General features: G+C 46.8%; 1 protein-coding gene across 5 annotated transcripts in view; it reads right to left on the bottom strand.

Annotated features, from left to right (window-relative positions):
• Positions 1 to 26,742, bottom strand: part of LOC147623106 (uncharacterized) — a 203,787-nt gene that overhangs the window by 40,655 nt on the left and 136,390 nt on the right. The window lies entirely within an intron of this gene.

Below are 26,742 nucleotides of genomic sequence, written 5' to 3'. Positions count from 1 at the left end.
CAAAGATGTATTCTGATCTGTCCTATAGGTCAGCTTTGGCCTCGACAGGACGTTAATATATCTTTCTTTCTTTCTTTCTTTCTCTCTCACACACACACACACACTTTTTTTTATAGTGGAATCATAAGTATATTAGATTTACAAGTTGACTATCCAAAGTAGATAGTCCCAAAGTACATCAACTGAAGATGTCAATATAAGACATATATACATCATGATCTATTTGGTCAACCTCCATGCAATCGAAGAAAGATTGATGCAGGGAGTACCGAAAAAAAGAAAAAGCAGAAAAAACCGAAAACTGCATGGTTGCGGACTTTCCATAGTGTCCATAAAGCCCAGTAGCGCACCCATGAGAAGAAAAGAGAGAACTCTGGTCTGGGCAAATGAAGACCAAATAGCCAAAAAAACTTTCCAAATATCATATTTGGAAATCTAGCCCGCAGAAGCTGGATGAGAGGAAGAAAAAACTGACGAGAAGGACAGCTCCACAAAATATGAATGACTGTCTCCCTGGAAGCAGAGCATCTATGGCAAGTGGATGAGGATATATGTCTGCGTGCCAGAAACTGTCCTGAGGGAATAACAGCCAAAAGAACGCGCCATAAAAAGAGCTGTTGTCGAAGAGGAAGCTTCGACTGCCAAAGAGATCGCAATCGTCTTTTCCACCACCAAGATGACCGATGCATATGCCAGAAGAGATTTGCCCGTTCAGAAACCCAAGGCAATGGCAACAAATGTTTATACAGACCAGCAACTGTAATATCAGATAGCCTCAAGGGATGGCATGAAGAATCAAAAGAGGAGATAGTCCAATCCTGCAGGCGATCTCGAATTTCCAACAGTGGAATCGGCAAAAAGGCTGAAGCATCTGAACTATATCACGCCAAAGACGACGATAATGAGGTCCCAAGCCATAATGTGCAGCAGCCTGTGGAAAAGAAAGAGGGGAGCCATCAGGATGGATGACATCTCCCACAGAGGTAACACCCTTTGAGTGGAGAAAATATGAACGTCGGGGTTCTTGCACCGCCAGGGAAACTGAAAATGCTTTGGACCAGTGGATGCTCTCAGCGCGCAGAGAGTTGCCTTGTAAGGAGCCGCGACCATTCCATTTTAAATTTGAAAGGACAAGCTTCCAATCAGCAAGTAAGCTAGAAATGAGAGGACAGCCCTTAATTTTGCCAGTAATGTAACCAAGAATAAAATCCCAATGAGTAGGTTGCCAATGGCCAAAAGCCGAAGTTGTCAGATGAAGTAACAAATGACGGATCATCACTGTCCAAGGCTGAGTGCCTTCCAGAAATTGAAGCATCAGTTTACCTCTGTGGGCAAGAATATGCACCTGTAAATTAAGGATATTTAAGCCTCCATGCATTTTAGGAGTGCACAAACGATTTGCCGAAAGCAAACGTACACTCTTTTTCCCCTGCTTCGACCTCCAGAATATCTCAAAGATGGTGGACATAAATAATTTCAGCTCCGCCTTAGAAAACCTGATGAGAGGAAGGTAGAACTGAATATAAGCAACCAAGATGGATTGGAGAATCCGTAAACGAACATGCAATGGCCATGTTGCAAGTTTCCAGTATTCCAACTTTTTCTTGAGCTTTGCCAAGACCCAATCTGTTTGTTGACGGCGAGTGACCGACCATCCCAAAGGATATCCCAAATGCCGAATCAAATGAGTGGAGTGAACTATTTCTCCTGGCCATAGCAAATTATGCCACTGTTTTGAATGCAGAGGTAACAATTTAGATTTCTGAAAATTGATTTCTAGGCCAGCCGCAAGGGCAAACAAAGAAAGAGCCTGCATCAAAGTAGAGAGATCCTGATGTGTGTTGCGAGGAAGAAAAAATGAATCGTCAGCATATGCCTGAGCAACCAACTGACGTCTATTCTGAATGTCCAATCCATGAAGACTGCCAGTATCAACCAAATGATCTATATAAAGAAGCATGGGATGCGTCGCTATAGCATACAAAAGAGCACTTAAAGGGCATCCCTGCCTAACTGAACGATGCAAAGTCCATGATTCTGAGAGATCTCCTGGCACCGACTGCAATTGTCGGGTTTGGTAAGTTGATGCGGTTGATAACGAGCTTGTGGGCAGAGTCCTGGTTTTGGAAAGTCGTGGGCGTGGCGTGATGATCCGAAGCAAGGAGATGGAGGGACAATGGTGGCATTGTGTGGCCATCATTTAGGCTTTGAAGAAAAATAATAATAAATATACTGTACAAGTGGCTAGCTTGTAGCTACGTGGAGATTTTGTTGGTCGCCAGCACATTATCTAGAGGCTGGCGAAGATTCGAAAGGTGGCCGCCGTGTGTAAAGAGCGGCCTGGTGATAAGGGTCGTGGGTGTGCAGGCGAAGCGAGGAGCTAGCTGCCTTGTGCAAGAATAGCCTTGCTGAGGCGTTGCAAAAAGAGAGGGCTGCTGCTGCTGGCGTTGGCGACATAAGAGCTGGGTGATTCAGCGGCGACTACTGGCAGCGACTGGGGAGCAGCATAAGGTAGCTGGCGAAGACGGGAAGGCAAGGTTGGCCGCCTGGTGAGATGCGTATGGCTGGTCGTCAGCGACAGGATGAAAGCGCAGGTGCTCTGGGGAGCATGGAGCGCAGCCGTAGGTGAGTCGGCAGACAATCGATCAGGAAGGGGTTCCCGCCTTGCTGGAATTTGGGCTGGTGGGGTAGCCGCCTCGTGCGAGTGTACCGGAAGGTCACCTAGCGGGTGATCTGCAAGTGCCATATTAATTATGCATTCACAATGCCTACACAAGAAAGGAAAGTTGTAGCCCTTGGTGAATTAGAGCATCTTCTGAATTCTCTGGGCTACCATGGCAGAAATGTGAAAATTGAAGTGAATAGGAAGGCCTCTGGTATGTCATATGAGGTTGCTCAGAAGGTCTCCATGACTGGATCAAAGGCAAGAAGATTTTTGGAGAAGCCAGCAAACATAGAGAATTCAAAGAAGACTTGGGGACTTTGGAGAGACCTCTGTGCAATCACCACAAATGTAGATTGTCCACCAATGCCAGCTCTTGTAAATATGCGCAAACACCTTTGGATAAATTTCAATAACATGGTTTGCATTATGAATCAAAGTAGCACAACTGCCCAAGAACGAGCATCATTCCAACAACATATCATAGAATTCACCAAAGTGTGCTAGGTGCTTGGGGAGAGAGTAAAGTAACACACTATATGGTACGTTATACAGTAAAAAAACAAACGGGAGAAGAGGGGGTCGCCGGTGATAGCGACCAAAAGGAGTTGTTTTTTTGCTTGTGTATGGTTGGCGCAGCGACTGGCAGCTGCAAGTGTGAAGGGATTGTGCAGTATGGCTGGGCGCAGCTGCAAGTGTGAAAGGTGGTAGCCGCCTTGTGAAGGACCTTGGTAGCTGGCGAGTGTTGTTGCAGCAGAGAGGTGAGACGAGGTGGGAGTTGAGGCGAAGGAGCTTTGGAGTGTAGCTGCAGGCAAAGAGATGGACTGGTCGATGGGCCAGATACAAGGGAACTGCTGAAGCTAACGAGCTGCAAGGCTCTGTGGTTGGCAGAGCTGCTGGTCACGACGCACAGAGAGTGGGAGCTGCTGAGTTGAGGGTTAGCTGGTGTGGGCGCCTTCTGGAGAGTGCAGAGTAGCTGGTTTTGTGTGGTCGATGATTGCAGGCAGAGAGTGGATGTTGACCAGATAGAGAGCCTTGGTTTTTTGTGTGTGTTGGCTGCAGTAGAGGTGCTGATGTGTGGACTGGAGACAGTGGGGCTCGCCTACGACACTTGGCAGGTAGCAGCTGGACAGAGAGTAGCCGGGCTACAGAGGAAGTGAAGAAGGGTTGCTGGTGGGGCGCCGTCTGGAGAGTGCAGAGACCAGGAGAGAGAGGCTTGGTCGTCAGACGCAAGGGTGAATTCCCTTGGTAGTAAATCCTGGCCAGAGTCCTGGTTTTTAGTGTAATTGCTGAGTTTGTTATAGTGTGGTTGGTGCTGTGTATCTTTTAACTGAATGATCATCTGTTTATCGGGGTTTTGAGCTGTCTTTCTGGCGTGGGTGGTGTGATGAATTGTGGAAAGTGTTCCAACCGGTGGCTGGTGGTGCCTCCGTTCGTGTGTTGTATTCCAAGTTTGGGAGGTGAAGGGCTATAGAGGCAGGGTCTTTCTTCTTTTTTTTCACCTCACAACGGGCAGTGCCAAAGCGAATGAAGAACAGTCTCTGAAGGAGCCTGACATCTTAAACATGTGGATGGTGCAATGCGACATTTAGCAAGTGTGACCCCCACTGACAATGTGCCTGTCATACATCTCCAAAGTAAAAGTCTTTGTTTCAATGGCAGTTTACACTTCCATAACATCCCGAGATTCTTCCACCACCATGAGAGGGGCTTCCTTATATGCCACAGAGAATTAGCATGTTGCTGAATCCATGGAGCAGGCTGAAGAAGCCTGTAAGCTTTGATGGAGGTTAAGGCGGGAAGAGGAACAGGATGAGTGCATGTAGCAGAGGGTTGCAATTGCCAATCTGTAAGCCTGTCTGTGTCAGCCACACAGGAGGAACAGGTAGAAAAGGATGTAATAAATCAGCAATTTTCTTCCATATAGACCTATGATGCATTCCCAATGCATGGGAAGCAGTGGCCTGAGGAAAAGTAAGACATAGCCCTGATCATCTACCACATCATGTATGTATCTAATTCCCAATTTCATGAGATTGTATGCCCGAACAGGTTCCTGTAAAGCGAGTGGAATGTCAAAGATGGCACTCCAATGAATACTTTCTTTCCTCATTGAGTTTGTCCCCGAGCAATTATCAGGAGCCCATTTGACCTTAGAAAGTACTTGTTTCCAGTCAAGTATCAGAGCAGTAGAGAAAGGAGAGCCACGTATCTTCCCTACAAATCTCCCAATGACAACCTCCCAATGATCAGTAATCCAATGACCATAAGCACAAGTCCTCATGTTGACACACATGGATGCTAGATTACAAGTCCATGGCTGTTGTTGGCGGAAAAAAGTATGCAGCATAGTCGCCTTCCTTGCAAGTACATGATATCTTATATTGAGGACATTAAGTCCACCATGCATCCTAGGAGAGCACACCATTTCCATCTTCATCAGTCTCAATGCTTTCACAGCAGTTTTTGTCCTCCATAACATCTACATAGCTTGAGACATAAAGGCTGAAATATCCCTGGAGGACCAATGCAGCAAAGGCAAATAGAACTGGACATTGGACATTACAATGGACTGTACTATTCTAAGCCTGACATGAAGAGGCCAAGTAGAAATCTTCCAGTATTCCAGTTTATGTTGAAGTCTTTGGAAGATCCATTTTAGCTGCTGCTTCCTGGTGATATACCATCCTATGGGATATCCCAAATGCCTGACTACATCTTTGGAATGCACCACCTGACCCGGCCAAAGAATAGAATGCCAGTCACATTGTTTCAAGGGAAGTAATTTAGATTTGTCAAAATTGACATGCAATTCTGCTGCCAAGCCATACAATGAAAGAGTGGTCATAAGCATTTGAACTTCCCGGGAAGAATTCTGTGGCATAAAGAAGGAATCATCAGCATATGCTTGTGCCAGAAAAGATGCAGCCCCAGGGATTTTAAGACCAGTCATCTGTCCTGTGTTTGTAAGATGATCAAGATACATTAAAAGGGGATGGGTCGCAATGGCATAGAAGAGAGCACTAAGAGGACAGCCCTGTCTAACTGATCGACCCAATGTCCATGACCGAGACAGATGACCCCCAAGAATGCATTGAGAAGTAGAGCCAGAATAAAGCCAGTAAATTGCATTTGCCATCTTGGGACCAAAGCCCAACTTAGTCATGATTTGAGAGATAAAATCCCATTGAACAGTGTCAAATGCCTTAGCAATATCCACCTCCAATATAAGCACATCTTGATGCGAATACTTAGCATATTCAATTGCAGTCAAGGCATTGGATATATTCTCATGGATTTGTCTTCGCGGCACAAACCCATACTGATGAGGATGAAGTCCCGCATCCAGTATCCTGTGAAGCCTATGCACAATCATTTTGGTAATGAGTTTGTAAACTACAGGCATCAAAGTAATCGGCCTCCAATCTGACATATGGTCACACAGATGTTTTTTGGGCACAAGTTTGACTATGCCATGCTTCCAAGAGTGCGGCAACTGACTTTCTTGCCAGGCAACATTGATCATTCAGGGGACTTATGTTTGCTGAGGTGGAACAATGCATTATCTAGTTCTGTGTCAGTAAAAGGTATCTCCAAGGTAAGAGCATCATCCATTTCCACTATTTCAGAAACATATTGGAGAAATTCAGTCCTAGCCTCAGTCATTTGATTTGATGGGGAACCAGGAGCGGAGAATAATTTCAGGAAATAATTCTGGCATTCATCTTGGAGATCAGAGAACGAGTGCGTCCAAGAGCCATCTAGCTTCCTTACCCTTAGGCATGAATTTTTCTTTCGAGTAGCATGCAAGCCCTGAAAAAAGGCTTTCGATGAGCAGCCCTTATCCATGAGGGGCTTCATTCTTGCCCTAATCTGCCATTTGTGCAATTTCCTCTGATCATTAACAGTCAATTTAAACTGAGCAAGTGAAAGGGAATCCTTTTCTGAATCAGAGAGAGGCCTTAATTGCAAAAATGTGCTGTCCTTTTTGCCCATTTAACCTCATTCCTCCATTCAGTCATGTGCCAGTTGCCGTACTCCCTAATGACATTCTACATACGAGAGGCAAAGCTGTCCCAAGCATAATTCATGTCCCCCTGGGCATGCAAAGGCAAGGGATGAATTGCAAGTCTGATCATTTGCTGAAAATAGTGATGTTGGAAATAAGCCTGATTAACATGCAATAATCTACTGGAGAGGGGTGGCAAATCATCCAGAGGCATGCCAAGCTGCAAATTCATCCACACTGGGGCATGATCTGACAAGCCCAATGAGAAATCTATAAGGAGATGAGGGCTAAAATCTGCAAATTGTTGAGGGTAAAACAAATATCATCTGTCAAGCCTTGCCCAGTATGTGGTAAGTGCATTATGATGAAAAGTATATCCAGGCACTGACCCTTGGAGAAGCACCCATAAATCTTCAGCCTGCACAGAAAGAAGCATGCTGTCCCATTTCTGCCTTTCCAATGATAGCATATGAGATCTTGAAGTGGTGTTAAAATGCTGATATTGTACTACATTGTTGGTCTCATAAACCCTTTGGGTCCTCAAGATAGCTGACACTCGAGGGAGATATAGAGTGCTGGTATGCACAGGTAGGCACTTGGTTTGGCATGCAGATGGAGGCACTCCCCCCGTTCCAGTACAGCATAGAGACCCGGTCGTTTGCTCTCAGCCGCACAGAGCGGAACAGGGTTATCAGGAAGGACATTGTCAGAGTGGATACCTAGAGAGCATGGAGTTCACCGAGTCGTCCACTGGGGACGAAGATGGCCTTCTACAAAGATCACCTCCTATGCCTGACAAATGATGGTTTCATCATCCACCCACGCTACATGGACACATACCTATCTTTTGGGGTGAAATGTGCGATCAGCCAGATCCCCACCTCGTCCCACCAACTAAGAGTGGAGGCTACCAAATATGGGCCCAAGGTGGCCGCACCAGAGGACAAGATATGCCAGCTCTGTCACACAGAGCCCGAGACAGAGGATCATTACATATGCCGATCTCCTGTGTACTATGAGACTCGGTGGAGGTTCCACTGCCTCTTCCGAGATGGGTTCGGACCACTTTCCAAGATCATGGACTTCTGAAACCGGCCTCTGGTAGAAACCAAAGTGCGGTAGACTAGCAGTCACCCGTCCACTTGTAGTCTAGATATGAAAACAAAATAGATTGGAGCTAGAGTGCCCCAAATCTGAAAATAGATCGACACCTGTTGGCCCCAAAGCTTGGCGTCCCTTGCGGTATTTCTTTATTCAATTTCACAAATATGTAAGGCTGAGTACAACAAAATCAGCCAAGAGAATACACATGTATGTCCAATCTGACAGCCCACAATACCTCTTAGCATAGAGGATTCACACACACAGATCTGTGTCTCAAAGCAACACACTGTGCCTCCCTCTGATCAGCCAAGACCATTTAGCAGGGCAGCCATGAGCATACATCTGGCATATCTCATGCACATGATTCAACATCTCAGCACAAACATACATTCACTGTTCAATCTCTGTCTCCACCCTTTTCAATCTGCCATACCCCTCATCTCACAAGGGGCCAGATAGCTCAAAGTTGCAACAGACATAAGGCAATAGAAAGAGAGATAGATGAACAAATTCAGAGCTTACCAAAATCAGCTCGTGGATCTGCACTGGAGGAAGTGATTGTACCAGTCTGTACTTGCACACTTGTTTCAACAACTCTGCTTCACACGTGTGGGTGTACCTGTCTGTACCTTCCTCTCTGCATCCACCTCAGTGTTGTATCTGACTGTACAGACCTGAAAAACTACACTGTACCAGTCCGTACTTGCCACGTGTCACTGTACTTGCATTGTGCCGCCTGCAACCACTCCCTGTACCCGACTGTACTACCTGCTCAGCCAGTTCAGCGCCGCCTGTACCAGATCTGTCCAGCGCCGCCAGCACCTGTACTGTCCAGCGCCGCTAGCTTCTGTTCTATCCGTACAGCTGTACCTGCAACAGAACCTGCAGAGCAGCAATTCTGTACCTGTGCGCAGCCTATACCAGCAGATGTACCCGCAGCAACACCTGTGCGCAGCCTGTACCAGAAGGTGTACCTGCAGCAGCTTGTCGGTACAGAGCTGTATGGCTGGTTTGCACAGAAAATCAGCAGCCCAAAATTCTGCAGGCAGCAGCCGATTAGTTCCCTCCTGCTTTTCCACGCTTCCCACTAGCACGTATGCTACACGCTTTTCCAAAAAGAAGAGAGAAAGAAGAGAGAGAGGCATGCACTCCAAAAGTGGAGTTGCCCCCTCCCCATATTAATCCTAGGGCCCCAACTTTAATTGTTATTAAAGTTCCCTAGGGGACACTAAGGCCTAGGGGCAACCATTCATAAAACATTAAAATATTAATGTTCTAGTTCCCCCCTTCACACCTAGGGATGTCCACACATCATTATCTCTGTCCGGGCACCCCACATGTGAATCATTTGATATTTTGACTCAGCAACCACCACGCCCACACTTGTACTGTTCCATTTTCACAGGGCCATGACATACCCCCCTCTTGAAAAATGGCAAACGTCCTCGATTGCATTCTGGTGATACAGCAAAATATCCAAAGTGAAATATACAATATGGCAAGATCAGCGTCCCAATCTCTCTAAGCCATGCACATGTATCAACATTCACTGCAAACCAATGGCGTAGTAATAGTCCAAGTTGTATACCACTGTGAACCATACATATCCACAAAATCCCATGTGACTAGTACACATATATCATAGAAGTCCCATAAACAGATGTACTGTCAGCCATCACTACCTTCGGGTGAGATAAAAACTGCACCAAGCGACCTCTAGATGTCATCTGAGCCTGTCTGTATCAAGGGAGTGGAGGTGCTACCCCCCTCCTGAGCATCAGGCAATGCTCCAGACCCATGCTCTGCTGAACTTGAATGAGCCACAACAAGAGTCGGCTCTAACTCAAAGGCATCGAGATAAAGCTGCAGAACCTGAGGTGAATCTGTTAAGTCATCTTCCTCCATCCACTTCGAATCCATCGGTGAATAGTTCTTAAACTTCACAAGATAGCGACGGGAAACTTTACCTCGTACCTTTCTTTCCTTATGTGCCAGTATCTGCTCTGGAATAAGAACCTCATCAAGTTCCTCAACTTCCGGCTGAGCCTCATCTGATACATCCTCAGGCACATCCCCACGGAAAGGTCTAAGGAGACTCACGTGAAAAGCATTGTGAATCCTCCAGTGATCTGGTAGCTTCAAGCGATAGGCTACCTCACCAATCTTTTCCAATACCTGAAAAGGCCCATAATAATGCATGCTCAACTTAGGGGATAAGCACTCTTTACCCTTCATCTTTGTAAGATTCCTCCCCCAACCCCTTTTTGATGTCTAGCATATTCCCCTGTAATCAATTCCTTTTCTGAAATATAAGAGATCTTGTTTGTGGCTGTTTTAACCTAGAGAGAGAATATTCAGATTTTGAATATTTTTGGATAGAAAAATATCTCATCTTAATAAAATAAGTTCCTCTGAAACAGAAATTCAAAAAGAATTTTCCAATGTGCAATTGGAATTAATTGGAAATGGGTATAAAGGACCTTAGTCTAGGGGTCTAGATTTTCAGAAATTTTTGGATTATGGTCCAATTAAGGTTCCTATGGGCCAATAGCATCAATCCATGTGTAGGGAGGAGATAAATGCAATTTGTAAAAGAAGATACCCAAAAATGAGTAAATGCTCACGTAAGATGAAGAGTTGAAAATGTACAAGGTTTATTAGTAAAAAACTATGAGCAATAAAATTTTGACACATATGTAAGGAAGGAGAGTTCTTTAAAGAAGGTGCATATTTCACATAAGATGAAGAGTTGAAAATGTACAAGGTTTATTAGTAAAAAACTATGAGCAATAAAATTTTGATACATATGTAAGGAAGGGGAGTTCTTTAAAGAAGGTGCATATTTCACATAAGATGAAGAGTTGAAAATGTACAAGGTTTATTAGTAAAAAACTATGAGCAATAAAATTTTGACACATATGTAAGGAAGGGGAATTCTTTAAAGGAGGTGCATATTTCACATGCTTGAATGAGTTTTAAACTCAAAAATAATGTGATATTTTTATCTCTCATCTCTCTTGAACCAAACCAAATCAAAATGGAACCAAACCGAATCAAAAAGTAACCAAACTAGGTCCAAATCTAGTCCAAATTCAACCAAACTGACTTGGAAAATTCTAGAATCAGCTTGTTTGGTTAGGAGCTCAATTTTTCCTATAAATAGAAGCCTCCCCTTATTGAAAAAAATATAGTGTCTTATGCATTGTTACTCTACTCCACCTAAGCCAAGAACTGTGAATTCTTTAATAATTCACTAGTTTTTGATACTTCTCTCTTTCTTCAATCCCCATTGGTGACTCCATCAACATACTAAACCAATTAATTGGTTGGGGACCTCTACCGTGAACAAAGAATCAAGCAAATTATAAGATAAGTATAGTGAATTTTGATCTTTTCTATAATTTCTCAATGATTCTCTCTTCTCAACCCCTCTCAAGCTTGAGAAGCTTAATTGGTATGGTTTTTGAAATGCTATTGAAGTTAATTAATTAATGATAGTAAAGAATTACATAAAATTCTATTTATATTTAATTCTAATAATTTTTCTCTCTCTCACTTAAGAGATGGTCATACTCATGATCCTTTTCAATCCAAATGAAGCTTTTCATTAGGCTTTTCCTTAATCCAAGATTAAGCTATGCTTGAGGCCAAATTAATGGCTTTTTTCTATGCTTTTAGTTTATGTATATTGATAATTCAATCCATTTTTATGGATTGATGATCCAATTAGAGACCATTCTAATTATTTCCTTAATGATAAGCTTTATCTCTTAGAAAAAATTGAGATTTATCAGTCATAGTAGCGGAGCTATGGCAAAATTTTTATAGAAATTACGCATAAAATAATTTTATTCAAAGCATAAAAAGAGGACTTCCGACCATATTCTAGGAACTATCATCCTAGATTAATTAAAAGAATTTTATTATGCATGGGGATGTGGATGTTTGCATGTAGATGTAGATGTATGGATGTGAGTGTGAATGTGGAGGTGGATGTATGCATGGAGATGTGGATGTATGCATGTAGAAGTAGATGTATAGATGAGGATGTAAATGGAGATGTGGATGGATGCATGTAGATGTAGATGTATAGATGTGGATGTGAATGGAGATGTGGATGTATGCATGTAGATGTAGATGTATAGATATGGATGTGAATGTGGAGGTGGATGTATGCATGTAGATGTAGATGTATAGATGTAGATGTGAATGGAGATGTGGATGTATGCATGTAGATGTAGATGTAGATGTATAGATGTGGATGTGGATGTGGAGGTGGATGTATGCATGTAGATGTAGATGTATAGATGTGGATGTGAATGTGGAGGTAGATGTATGCATGTAGATGTAGAAGTATGGAGGTGAATGTGAATGTGGATGTGGATGTATGCATAGAGATGTGGATGTATGCATATAGATCTAAATGTACGCATATAGATGTGGATGTATGGATGTGAATGTGCATGTAGATGTGGATGTATGGATGTGGATGCATGAATGTGCATGTAGATGTGGATGTATGGATGTGGATGCATGAATGTGCATGTAGATGTGGATGTGAAAATAGATGTATGGATGTAGATGTGGATGTATGGATGTGAATGTGGATGTGGATGTGGATATATGTATGGATGTGAATATACGATATGTGATGTGAAGGAATCTGAAGTGATGAGATGGAAAATGATGTGATGGGATGAGTATACATATAAATGGAATATGGAATAATTAATGTGGAATGATGAGGGATAATGTGGAAAAATGAAAGTTAAAATAGAAACTGTATTGTAAGCTGTTTGTAAATGCTGTTTGTAAATGACTGTTTTATGTCAAGAATGCTGGGGGAGCAATTTGACCATCTTGTGATTAAGGTCGTGGAGACCTAACTGATAAAGTTGCAACTGCTGACGGAGAGTCAATGAAGGACGTCTCGCGTAGCAAGGTCGGCCGAGGTCTTGACCAGCCTCGGTGCGATTAAAATGGTGAGCTTCCGGTACGGTGGATGAGGGGCCAAGGCAGCGGCCTATGAGTGAAGCGCTAGATCACCTGCGAAGGATCCTAGAGGGTGCTGACCATACGGTGCTCGGTCTCTGGGTCGCCTAGGATACCCACGCGTGCGTCGAGGAAGATATTGGAACAAGAGTAGGAGTTGTTTTCTGAAATCGGGCATGGATCTGGTTGATTGACCTTGCTGGTCTTCAATGGATGAGTCCATGGCTCTTTATATGGATCTGTTGGTTGATCTTGCTGATCTTCAACGAGAGTCCATCTTGATAAGTGATTATATTGCCGAGTATTATGGGCTAGGAATTAGGAAACGGCCCCTGAGTGGATAGGTGGTGAGCGTCCTAGTTGCCAATGATGCCATAGATACTCTGATGAAGGAATGATAGGAAAATTAAGAATCGACTGGATAAATTGGAAGATGGTGATCAGTGATACTATGGTTTTATTAAAGGATTGTTTTAAACTGGTTGAATCTGTGAAAAGGCAATTTCATATTGGGTGTGTGAGTGGTGTGACTAGTTTTATTTTTGCATGAACATCCGGCTAGGGGGCCTTGGAACTCTTTTCCTTGGTACCCGGGCCAAAACCTAACCTAATTCTTAATTGGATCCCATCACTACAGTGGTTGGGCGGTTGGCTAACCCATGGGATCGGATGGGGTTAGGCTGGACTGATGGATCCGTAAATCGAGACTCAAACTTTTGTTTTTACGATAGATAAAATAAATCCCGGACAGTAACTGTTCTATGGATAGGAATCAACGGCTGTGCCTCTTGAATGGGGAAAAAAGCGTTGATCCCAATGATCCAAGTGCAAGTTTCTTCCTTGATCTGACCAAGTATCTTATAGATGTAATTGGATCAGCTCGATCAGAAATGATCTTGACTACGTTAGAGTAAAAAGTTATCCTGGTGGAATCGCCCGTGCTTTCCGGTAAAGCAAGTTTTTCTGGGTTTGGTTTTGCAACAACCGACGGATTAGTCTCTTATCCGGATATCCGTGGGTGAGGCCCCCCGCGCGAGAAGTGCTACTTCCGCTGCTAGTATCCCGAATCTGTTGCTCGGTGGGAACATGGACCTTATAGTTGGTATCAGAGCATTTGGTTAATAAAGATCAACTGAGAAGACAAATATATCAAAAAATTTATCAAGAAACACAAAAAGGTTATAATTGTGTGAGATAATTCATACAATTTGATATTCAAACTGAAATTCGTAATTTGGTAATTGGGTCTTCAGATGGAAGTACCGCAATTATATAGAATCCCTGACTTGCTTGAGGCCTAGACATGATAGTATTTACCTTATAATTCTAAGGGCCGTGACTACCCGTATATACCGAGAGTATACTGCAGCTCTTTACTGACAGTATATACGAGTAAATCTAAGACTTGAAATTATAAGCGTTAATGCTATCTAGATGATGATTTCGAATGTGATTGATATGATTTTTAATTCTGTTTGAGAATTGATGAATTGATTTGGATTCTGATTGAAAATTCTGATTGAAAAATGATGATTTCTGAAATTAGTTGAAATATAAAAATCTGAACAAAACCACAATGAGGAGGAATGGGACGAGTCCCTGTGATGATATTCATAACTAGAATGATAATAATGAATTCAGCAAATCACTATGAGATTAGTGGGTTGTGCTGTCAGATTGCTACTGTTAATACTTGACTGGTAGATCAAGTTAAGGGATGTCAAATTGAGAACTTGCTTGACTGAAATTTCCGTGGAGGAATGTTCCGAAGGAAACTTTTCGGTCTAATGGACCATTATCATGTTAAAGATATGAATGATATGATCTGAATAAATTGTTATTTAATGATGAGTTCTATATAAGGGATATTTATCCCAGTGTTCTGTTGGGTTGACCAGAATATAAGGAACCCTAGAATAAATTGGATCTTAAGAAAAAGAGTTGTCCTCTACTTGGCGAGATGAGGACATCTCGCATTTTTTTAAGTAGGGTAGAATGTAAGATTTCTCCCCAGCCTTCGAGGTATACAGGAGTAAGAGTCTCCCTTTTTGATCTTATAATTATTCCCTCTCTAAAATAAAAGAAAGATTCTGTTTAAAAAAGGAAGACCCTTTCCCTAGAATACTTCTCAGGAGTCACGCCTGTTTTAAGGATTCAGAACAATGAGTTCAGAAGTGAAAATCGGTGTTTTGGATACCAAGGTTTTGGTTTTCATCTGAGTACGGCCCAAAAGGGGTTCTTTATCTCTTGGGGAGTATAAGACGTTATCCCCCAGATATTGTGACCCTTTTATCTGAATTCAATGAAAGTAGGTGACTTAGCCTACAAGCTTCTTTTATCTCCTCATCTCAAAATTCTTAATGCCTTCTATAGAAAAATGTGTCAAACCCAAATCATGGAAAGACGGTAAAACTTCAGTGGCAAGTTACCGTTGGCTTCTAGGTTACGCTAGCTCCTTCCTTTATATAAGTCGTAACTTTTACTTGTCGCTCACAGTAATCTTACTCCCATCAATCTCCTTTCTTTCTTAATCTCCTTCATGGCTTGGCAACAGGAATTAGTTTTATCCCTGATGATTTCTCACCTTCAAGACGCAAGAGAGTCTGTGAAGAAGGACTTTATAGAACAGTATGAGCGCTCACTTTTTCCTCACCTAGGAACTTCTGTAGCTCAGACCAAATGGCGGACCTATCAAAACAACTAGGGTAACACCCTGGGGTCAGCAGCACTTTCGTAACAATGTCCGCTTGGCCATGGTTATTGAAGCTTTGGGTTTGGATCCCCGATACTACTGCGTCATGAGATCAAGGCATCTTGGGTTTTCTGAGCGGGTCTTCTTACTGGCGTGTTTTCTTCCTCATGAGAAGATATGCCTTTATCCCGTTTTTGGCTTGCCTCTCAGAGGTCCTTTTGTTAGATCACCTCATACCACTGAGATAGGTGCGGCAATAACCAGCAGAATCATTCCCATAGATGAGTTACTCTATACTTGTGCAGCTTGTGAGTGCTGCTTTTGTGACCATATGATGGACGGCCTTAGGGAAGTGTAAAGAGTTCTTCTATCTTTACTGTATAAGTTCCGAGAATGAATAAAGTTTAAATCTTGTTCTTATCTTGCTTTCTTTAAGACTTTTCTTGGTGGTTAATCTTGATTAAAATTTTTCTCTAAGTCTCATATTCGTGCATCTTGTGAAATTATCCCAGTTTGCGAGATGAGGACATCTTGCATTTTTTAAGTGGGGTAGAATGTAAGATTCCTCCCCCAACCCCTTTTTGATGTCTAGCATACTCCCCTGTAATCAATTCCTTTTCTGAAATATAAGAGATCTTGTTTGTGGCTGTTTTAACCTAGAGAGAGAAAATATTCTAGAGAGAGAATATTCAGATTTTGAATATTTTTGGATAGAAAAATATCTCATCTTATTAAAATAAGTTCCCCTGAAACAGAAATTCAAAAAGAATTTTCCAATGTGCAATTGAAATTAATTGGAAATGGGTATAAAGGACCTTAGTCTAGGGGTCTAGATTTTCAGAAATTTTTGGATTATGATCCAATTAAGGTTCCTATGGGCCAATAGCATCAATCCATGTGTAGGGAGGAGATAAATGCAATTTGTAAAAGAAGATACCCAAAAATGAGTAAATGCTCACGTAAGATGAAGAGTTGAAAATGTACAAGGTTTATTAGTAAAAAACTATGAGCAATAAAATTTTGACACATATGTAAGGAAGGGGAGTTCTTTAAAGAAGGTGCATATTTTACATAAGATGAAGAGTTGAAAATGTACAAGATTTATTAGTAAAAAACTATGAGCAATAAAATTTTGACATATATGTAAGGAAGAGGAGTTCTTTAAAGAAGGTGCATATTTCACATAAGATGAAGAGTTGAAAATGTACAAGGTTTATTAGAAAAAAAACTATGAGCAATAAAACTTTGACACATATGTAAGGAAGGGGAATTCTTTAAAGGAGGTGCATATTTCACATGCTTGAATGAGTTTTAAACTCAAAAATAATGTGATATTTTTATCTCTCATCTCTCTTGAACCAAACCAAATCAAAATGGAACCAAACCGAATCAAAAAGTAACCAAACTAGGTCCAAATCTAGTCCAAATTCAACCAAACTGACTTGAAAAATTCTAGAATCAGTTTGTTTGGTTAGGAGCTCAATTTTTCCTATAAATAGAAGCCTCCCCTTGTTGAAAAAAATATAGTGTCTTATGCATTGTTACTCTACTCCACCTAAGCCAAGAGCTGTGAATTCTTTAATAATTCACTAGTTTTTGATACTTCTCTCTTTCTTCAATCCCCATTGGTGGCTCCATCAACAAACTAAACCAATTGATTGGTTGGGAGCCTCTACCGTGAACAAAGAATCAAGCAAATTATAAGATAAGTATAGTGAATTTTGATCTTTTCTATAATTTCTCAATGATTCTCTCTTCTCAACCCCTCTCAAGCTTGAGAAGCTTAATTGGTATGGTTTTTAAAATGCTATTGAAGTTAATTAATTAATGATAGTAAAGAATTACATAAAATTCTATTTATATTTAATTCTAATGGTTTTTCTCTCTCTCACTTAAGAGATGGTCATACTCATGACCCTTTTCAATCCAAATGAAGCTTTTCATAAGGCTTTTCCTTAATCCAAGATTAAGCTATGCTTGAGGCCAAATTAATGGCTTTTTTCTATGCTTTTAGTTTATGTATATTGATAATTCAATCCATTTTTATGGATTGATGATCCAATTAGAGACCATTCTAATTATTTCCTTAATGATAAGCTTTATCTCTTAGAAAAAATTGAGATTTATCAGTCATAGTAGCAGAGCTATGGTAAAATCTTTATAGAAATTACGCATAAAATAATTTCATTCAAAGCATAAAAAGAGGACTTCCTACCATATTCTAGGAACTATCATCCTAGATTAATTAAAAGAATTTTATTATGCATGGGGATGTGGATGTTTGCATGTAGATGTAGATGTATGGATGTGAGTGTGAATGTGGAGGTGGATGTATGCATGGAGATGTGGATGTATGCATGTAGAAGTAGATGTATAGATGAGGATGTAAATGGAGATGTGGATGGATGCATGTAGATGTAGATGTATAGATGTGGATGTGAATCGAGACGTGGATGTATGCATGTAGATGTAGATGTATAGATGTGGATGTGAATGTGGAGGTGGATGTATGCATGTAGATGTAGATGTATAGATGTAGATGTGAATGGAGATGTGGATGTATGCATGTAGATGTAGATGTATAGATGTGGATGTGGATGTGGAGGTGGATGTATGCATGTAGATGTAGATGTGGATGTGGATGTGGAGGTGGATGTATGCATGTAGATGTAGATGTAGATGTGGATGTGGATGTGGAGGTGGATGTATGCATGTAGATGTAGATGTATAGATGTGGATGTGAATGTGGAGGTAGATGTATGCATGTAGATGTAGATGTATGGAGGTGAATGTGAATGTGGATGTGGATGTATGCATAGAGATGTAGATGTATGCATGTAGATGTGAATGTACGCATATAGATGTGGATGTATGGATGTGAATGTGCATGTAGATGTGGATGTATGGATGTGGATGCATGAATGTGCATGTAGATGTGGATGTGAAAATAGATGTATGGATGTAGATGTGGATGTATGGATGTGAATGTGGATGTGGATGTGGATATATGTATGGATGTGAATATACGATATGTGATGTGAAGGAATCTGAAGTGATGAGATGGAAAATGATGTGATGGGATGAGTATACATATAAATGGAATATGGAATAATTAATGTGGATTGATGAGGGATAATGTGAAAAAATGAAAGTTAAAATAGAAACTGTATTGTAAGCTGTTTGTAAATGCTGTTTGTAAATGACTGTTTTATGTCAAGAATGCTGGGGGAGCATTTTGACCATCTTGTGATTAAGGTCGTGGAGACCTAACTGATAAAGTTGCAACTGCTGTGACGGAGAGTCAATGAAGGACGTCTCGCGTAGCAAGGTCGGCCGAGGTCTTGACCAGCCTCGGTGCGATTAAAATGGTGAGCTTCCGGTACGGTGGATGAGGGGCCAAGCAAGCGGCCTATGAGTGAAGCGCTAGATCACCTGCGAAGGATCCTAGAGGGTGCTGACCATACGGTGCTCGGGCTCTGGGTCGCCTAGGATACCCACGCGTGCGTCGAGGAAGATATTGGAACAAGAGTAGGAGTTGTTTTCTGAAATCGGGCATGGATCTGGTTGATTGACCTTGCTGGTCTTCAATGGATGAGTCCATGGCTCTTTATATGGATCTGTTGGTTGATCTTGCTGATCTTCAACGAGAGTCCATCTTGATAAGTGATTATATTGCCGAGTATTATGGGCTAGGAATTAGGAAACGGCCCCTGAGTGGATAGGTGGTGAGCGTCCTAGTTGCCAATGATGCCATAGATACTGTGATGAAGGAATGATGGGAATATTAAGAATCAACTGGATAAATTGGAAGATGGTGATCAGTGATACTATGGTTTTATTAAAGGATTGTTTTAAACTGGTTGAATCTGTGAAAAGGCAATTTCATATTGGGTGTGTGAGTGGTGTGACTAGTTTTATTTTTGCATGAACATCCGGCTAGGGGGCCTTGGAACTCTTTTCCTTGGTACCCGGGACAAAACCTAATCAAATTCTTAATTGGATCCCATCACTACAGTGGTTGGGCGGTTGGCTAACCCATGGGATCGGATGGGGTTAGGCTGGACTGATGGATCCGTAAATCGAGACTCAAACTTTTGTTTTTACGATAGATAAAATAAATCCCGGACAGTAACTGTTCTATGGATAGGAATCAACGGCTGTGCCTCTTGAATGGGGAAAAAAGCGTTGATCCCAATGATCCAAGTGCAAGTTTCTTCCTTGATCTGACCAAGTATCTTTTTTTTTTTCCGGAAAAAAGATCCTTCTATTAGTTAATGAGAAAACGCCATATGGCTACAAAGCTCACCTCGCAAGGAGGGATAAAACACAATGAACACCTGAGCTCCCCCCCGTGGCTGGCCGCTCTCTGGGGGGGGCTACCTAGTAATACATGAAGGAGGTGAGAAAAGCCAAACTGGCGGCCGATAGTGCCAAATGACATCCTCGTCCCTCGCGGTGAGGAAAGGGCCAGGCTGCCAAGTGCGGAGGAAAGCCTTGCGGCGCCCTCTCATGCGATCCGAGTCTCCCTGGAGTTTCCCCCAGTGTCCTCTCAAGGTGTGGATGATGTCCACCCAGAGGGCCTGTATGACCTCCGCCGGTGGAGTCGTCTGGTGGTCAATGGCCTCCCTGCATCGGGCTCTCCATATGTGCCAGGCCGTCATGCTGCTGATCAACTCCCATCTCTGCCCGACCCCCTCCTGAGAGGCTGCCGAGGAGAAGTCTGGCGTCGGAACCACCGCCATCGCCCTGTCAGAGACCTGGATGGTCACACTGCCAGGAGCGTCCTCATATCCAAGTGCAGGGCCGCTATCCGTGGCCCAAGCTACCGCACCCCATGTCACCAACATCTCCCCTGGAGAACCTGCAAAAACCATCCTGAGAGCGCGCTGCCAGACCTGCTGTGCCTGTGGGCAATCCCATAAGCAGTGCCGCTGTGACTCCTGTGCATGATCGCACCGAGGGCAGGACGCTGGGTGTCTACCAAAAGCAAGCCAAGCCCCCACAGCCAATCCTCTATGCGCTGTGAGCCAGAGAAAAAGTGTCACCTTCCGGGGACGGAAGCTGGCCCAAAGGCGCTGCCAGAAGTCCCTAAGAAAGGCAGGGGAGAGCCCCTGTCGCCGCCAATGCTCGGCCGCTGCCGGGGTGCTCTCTATCCTGTGTCTCTGAATCCGCCGCCCCAGCCTCGCTGTGTACTGAAAAAAGGGAATGGCAGGGCTGGTAGGGGCCGAGTAGGGATCTCGCCAAAACCACTCCCCTGGGTCCCACTGAAGGCGAACAAGAGGCTTGCTGTCCCAAGCCCAGAGTCTCCAAGAACAATCCTCCCCTATCGAGGCCGGTGAGGGGTCTACATACCACTGTCTCTGATGAAAGCCGACCACCCGAACCCTCTGAAGGATACAACCCTGGAACCCATCCAAATCTAGTCGTGACCTCTGAAGCTGGCCACCCTCTCCCACCTCGAAAGTGAGTGGGGCGACTCTCTCCGCTGTGCCGCAGACCGCTAGGAGGATCTCATGCCGAGTAAAGACACCCATCCACTGTGGAGGTGAAGGGTCCTGTACTGGGGTCCTCCACTCCCGGGGGATGGCCGCCTCAATATCCTGTCTCATCAACTCTCTGCCCCTCATCCCACTGAGTCTCCTCTCCTGAGCCTCTGGAGGCAGCTGCTGAAAACATATCCAGTCGTCTAGGGACTGGGCTGGGCCGGAGCTCAACGGGCCCCACGACACGTGAGACCGCGAGCCAACCATATGGCCACTGGGGAGACGAATCAAGGGGTTCCAGATCAATGGCTGCCTCAGGCGCTCCTCATCGGTGCCCGGGGGAGTCTGGAAGAGTGCCGGCCTCAGATGCGCCCAGGCCCTCAGAAGGCTGGCTGCAAAACGCTCCTCGAAGCCAAGGCCCACTCCTCTGGAGCGCTGCTCCGTAAAGATCCACCTGATGCTGGGGTTCCAGGGGCCGCTAAGAGACGGAGTGCGGCTGAGCATCCTGGAAACAAGAAGCTCCTTCCACGGCTCAACACCTGGCAGGAGACCACGAACTACCAGCTTGCCAAGCAAAGCTCGGCTTTGGCAAATAGGATCTACAATGCCCAGGCCGCCTCTCTCCCTCGGCTGAGTGATCACAGCCCATGCCACCTTTGCCCTAGCGGGTCGCCCATCGCCTCCGGACCAAAGAAAGTTCCTGATGAGCCTCTGCACCTGGCCAATGCACGCCCGAGAGAAGGCCCAGCAGGAAGTGATGTACCACATGGTAGCGAGCAGAACCTGGTTGGCCACCACTACGCGGCCAGCCAGAGATAAACGAGCAGTACTCCAATACAGAAGCTTCTTCCGAATGCTCAGAAGAAGGGGGGCTATCTGCTGCTCCGGAGAAATATCAATGCCCACATAGCAGCCCAAATAACGCACTGTAGTGCCGGGGGGCAGCCACTGAAAACCATCAACTGGCCTCCAAGTCAGGGGGGGCATAGAACTGACCCACAGCCCACACGACTTGTGCCAGTTGATCAAAGCGCCCGAGGCTCTGCAAAACCTGTCCATGGCTGAGGCGAAGCGGCGGAGGTTCTCCTCACCTCCCTGAAGATAGACAGCAGTGTCATCCGCAAACTCCGAGTCTAGGAGCTCCTCCGAGGTGCGGATGGGAAGCTGGAGGCCCCTCAAACCTGTATCCTGTGCCGTCAAGAAGGTGCTCATGGCCTCCGCCACAAAAAGAAAAAGAAAGGGCGCCAAGGGGCACCCCTGCCGCACCGAGCGCGAAAGCTGGAACCTCTCTCCGCACACACCCTGTATCAGCACCTGGCTATGAGCCGAAGTGTAGAGTGCAGAGACCCCACGGATCCACTGAGGGGGGAAGCCCATCCTCTCCATAGTGCCTTCCAAGAAGGCCCAATCCACCCGATCATATGCCTTCTCGAAGTCGAGAAGGAGCACCGCCAAATCCTCCTGCCGAAATCTAGCCAAGGCCGTAGCCTCCCAGAAAGAGAAAATGTTATCCAGAATGCTCCGATCCTGGATGAAGCCTGTTTGCGTGGAGTGGATGATGTCCGGAAGGTGAGGCTGAAGCCGCCTGCTGATCGCCTTAGCTAGGACCTTGTAGGCCGTGCCTAGCAAGGTGATCGGTCTCCACTGTCTAATCTCCAGTCTGTCTCCGCCCTCTTTGGGGATCAAGTGAATCAACCCCTCTGCAATGCTGTCCGGCATGACTCCCGTCTCCATAATCTCCTGGAATGCCAATCTGAAGCCCCTATGAAGGAGGCCCCAGTACCTCTGGAAGAAAGCCACTGAAAGACCGTCCTCTCCTGGGCATTTGCCCCGCGGTAATGCCTGAAGAGCCTCCTCCAGCTCCGTATCCGAGAAGGGGGAGAGAAGGGAGTGCTGTAGATGGGCCGGCACAACCGGTCTCGTGAAGCTCCAGACTGCCTCCCTATCCTCTCTCACCCTGTCGTCTGCCGGCTCAGCAGAGAGAAGAACCCTGTAAAAATCTGTGGCTATCGCCCGCACCCTGGGGGGATCCACCACAACCTGGCCATCAGCCTGACGAAGCCGCCTGAGACCCTCTCGTCTGAAGCGAGGCCCAGTCGCCTCAAAGAAATCCCGAGTCACTCTATCTCCAGCCTGAGTCCAAAAAGAAGACCGAGCATGGAATCGGAACTCCACCCGCCTCTCCTCGATGGATCTGATCTCAGTGCGAGCTGTCTCCATCTGCTCAGAGATCCAAGGGCTCAGAGGATCTCTCTCCTGGAGCTCTGGAGGGACGCTAAACTCCTCCGTAGGCTCCTCTCCTGCTCCCTGAAGGCCTCCAGACGGTCCAAGGCAGCCAGTCTGAGCATCCGACTAATCTCCTGCAAGCCACTGGCAAGATCACTGGCTGCCGAGCCTCTCCTGAACTGTAGCTCCTGCCAGACCTGCTCAACTCTGAGTGCGATCTCAGGCTCCTCTATGAGACAATCAGGAATCCGGACGCTCTGGCCCCGCTCTCCTCTCGTAGGGTCCTCAATCTGGAGAAGCACTGGGAAGTGGTCTGAAAAGGAGGAGCCAGCAAGTATGCCCACAGTGCCGCCTCTATCACAGGCCCACTCATCAATGTAGAATCTGTCGATGCGGGAAAGGTTAACGCCTGTGGCTCGTCTATCCGAGCGCGAGAAAGATAGACTCCCCTGCAACCTGCCAAACTCCGGGAGAGTCCACGGATCCTGGCCTCTCACCTGTAGCACTAGCTCCTCCCAGGCAGCTAGCTCTGGCCCATGAATGGTCTCCTGGCTGCCCCCCATCCGATCCTCTGCGTCCTCCAGCATGTTGCAATCCCCTCCTAGGCACCAGTGGTCTGCCAAGGGGAGGGACTGCCTGATGGTGCTCTAGAACTCGGCTCTCCCGGACGCCCCGTTAGGGGCGTAGAAGTTGAGGAAGCCAATGCGGTCTTCCCCAACCCGAAGGATGACCCACTGCGCTCGACCCTGAACCAGAGTGCCAGAGTCCACAACCTCAGAAAGAAGCTGCTCGCTGACTGAGATGCATACTCCGCCCTGGTTCCCCTGGGGGCCATATGCCGGGGACCAAAAAGTGTGACTCCTGCCTGGCAAGATCTTCCCGCAGATGCGGGTACGCCCTGCAGAAAGGTGGTGCTCCTGGATGAAAAGAATATCTATGGGTCCTCCAACGAGAGCCCTCTGGATCTCCTGACGAAGTCTGCCCCGACCAATGTGGCAGCGATGTCCACCGAGACCCTGGATGTTCCATGAGAGGATCCTCATGGATGAGCTGAGGCAAGTGAAGAAGCCGCCACTGGCTCACCCCTCTCAGCCGGCCCGGATGATCTGCCCTCCACTCTAGGAGTCTTGGGCGCCGGCTTGGAGGGACAATAATCACTGTCTGTCCGGGTGCGGAGTCTCTCCAGAAAGAGGGTGACCTGTGTCTGAGTCCAGCCCCACTCCGCCTTCGCCCTATCCAGAGCATAGGCGTGAGACCAATCCTCTGCATATAAGTACCTAAAGGAAGGCTGCACCCTCGGGGCGGCATGGAGGAGAATCAGTAGCACCGCCTCAACTGATGTGTGGACCGGATCCACCCGCCAATCTCCTATACCAAACAGGCTCATGCGGGCTGAGTGAAGTCGGGTCTGCAGTAGATCCGTGAGCCCCAGGTCGCTGAAGTGGTGAGAAAACTCCAGTATCTGGTCACGCAGAACTTCCTCTACAGAGCTGCAATCCCAGGCTGTGTCTGGGGCAACGCTGAGAGGAAAGGAGAAGGCCACCATGCTGCTCACCACTGAAGGAGAACGCGAGGGATGGCACACCACGCAAACTCGCAGGGGCGCGACCAGAGTCTCGAATGGGCCAGCATCCAGCTGGAGGCACCTGAAAAAACTGTAATCCACTGGTAGCCCCATCACTCGCGGGGGCCCCCCAGGGGAGGCTGGGGCGAACTCTGTGGCGGGTGAAGCGAGGATCGCCATCTCCACCGGCCCGGAGTGGCGGTGAAACAGCCGCTGGACTGAACTCTGGCCTGGGCAGTGGGTGGTCTGGCGAAGTATCCTGGAGAGGCTGAAGGAGGGATGGGGGCGCGCGTCGAGGAGGGGGGAGAGCGAGGGGAGGATGGAAAGGCATCTGCCAAAGGATAGGAGTCAGGGGGGGCCGCCGGGGGAGGAGGGAGGGGGGGGCGGGGGGGGGAGGGGGGGAGGAGGGAAGAGTGCTCTCCGGGTGGGGGGGAGGGGAGCCGGGGGTCGCAGAGTGCGGCCGGGGATCCTCAGGGAACTGCTCCAAGGAGGGGGCGGGGCCCCCCGCGGGGGGAGGCGGGAGTGGGGTCTCCACGTGGGAGACTCCTCCATCGGCCTCAGCAACGGGCACTGAGACTGAATCCTCGTCCATCGGGGTGGGACCTACCGGCCGCCTATCCCTGACTGGAGCATAAATGCGGGTAGGTGCCTGTGGGCCAGCCGGAGTCGCCCGTCCACCATCCTGTCCGCCAGCCTGCGCTGCCTGCTGGCGTCTGCGACGGTCCCTGCGAGCCGGGCGTTTCCGCCGGCGAACCTCCTGCCAGCCTCCAGCCTCCTGAGTCTGTGCGGCGTCCTCCGCCGGAGCCTGCTCGTCCGATGGTGGCGCCTGCTGTGACGAGCCAGAGATGTCCGGTCTCGGAGGTGGATGGCCACCTCTCGGGTCTCCCGCAGGGGGTCCAGAGGCAGCAAAGCGTGAAGGATTAGCCCCCTTGCGGGGACAGGAGCGTGCGAGATGGCCCATCTCCCGACATATGAAGCACTGACCGGGGAGGCCCGAATACTCCACGCGCTGAATCAGATGTCCTCCAGAAAGACAAGGGAGGAGGATCGTCTTCGGGAGGGACTCCGGTGACGAAACAACAACACGAATGGCCGGGAGTCCTGCTGCCCGAGCAACCACTGAAGCCGCGGTCTGTGGCACCTCCACCACCTGCCCGAAAGCCTTGCCTATGGCCGGCAGGAGGGGCAAGTACTCCCTTCGGAGACCTGGAAAGCAGACGGTGATGGGGAATCCAGTCGCGCCTGCCAGTGGATCAGACGATGGGTCGAAACCGTGTGTCCATCGCGCCAAGAACGCCCGAGAGGAGCGTAGGGCAATGGGGCTCCGAGCCAGCACCCTCTGAGCTGCTGGTGGGGACTCGAACTCCACCTGGTAGTAGCCGCGGCCTAAAAAATCCACGCTGACGATTCTGGCAGTCTCGCCGATGAGGCTACCCTGAAGTAGGTCGCGTAACTCTCTCCGCATTGGGCGGCTACCCACCACCTTGCAAACCAAGGAGGAGGCCTCCAAAGAAGAAACGGAGGACGCGAGAAGCTGCTGCTCTGCATCTGAGAAGTCTAGTCGAAGACCTGTATCGGTCGGGGCTGACGGAGAGGCTGCCATGGAGTCCTCCTAGGGGAAAAAAGACCAGGTACTGGCTGAATCGACGAGACGAACCCAAGAAAGACCACGCCACTCCGCTGAAGACGCCGAAAAAAACAAAAAAGGGGGGGGGGGGGATGGGGGGGGCTGAGGCAGGGAGAAAGGGAGAGGCAGGGACGGGGGGCGGAGAAGCCGACGACGCAAGGAGGGGGGGGAAAGGAGGTGGAAAAAGGCGGGCGGGGGGGAGGGAGAGAGGCGGAGGAAGAAAGATGGCGAGGGGGGGGCTGCGCAGAGAAGGCGAGAAAAGGGGGGGGAAGTGGAGGGCGGCGCGGAAGAGGAAGGCCGGGGGCGGAAGGGTCTGGCTCAGGCGGGGGGCAGAGGGGGGCAGGCGGGATGAAGGCGGAGGGGAGGAAGGGCTGCGGGGACAG

This window comes from Cibotium barometz, chromosome 27 (assembly GCF_041138505.1).
Source record: "Cibotium barometz isolate CiBa-2024 chromosome 27, ASM4113850v1, whole genome shotgun sequence".
In the NCBI taxonomy this organism is placed as follows: domain Eukaryota; kingdom Viridiplantae; phylum Streptophyta; class Polypodiopsida; order Cyatheales; family Cibotiaceae; genus Cibotium; species Cibotium barometz.
This window is presented reverse-complemented; position numbering and strand designations above follow the sequence as displayed.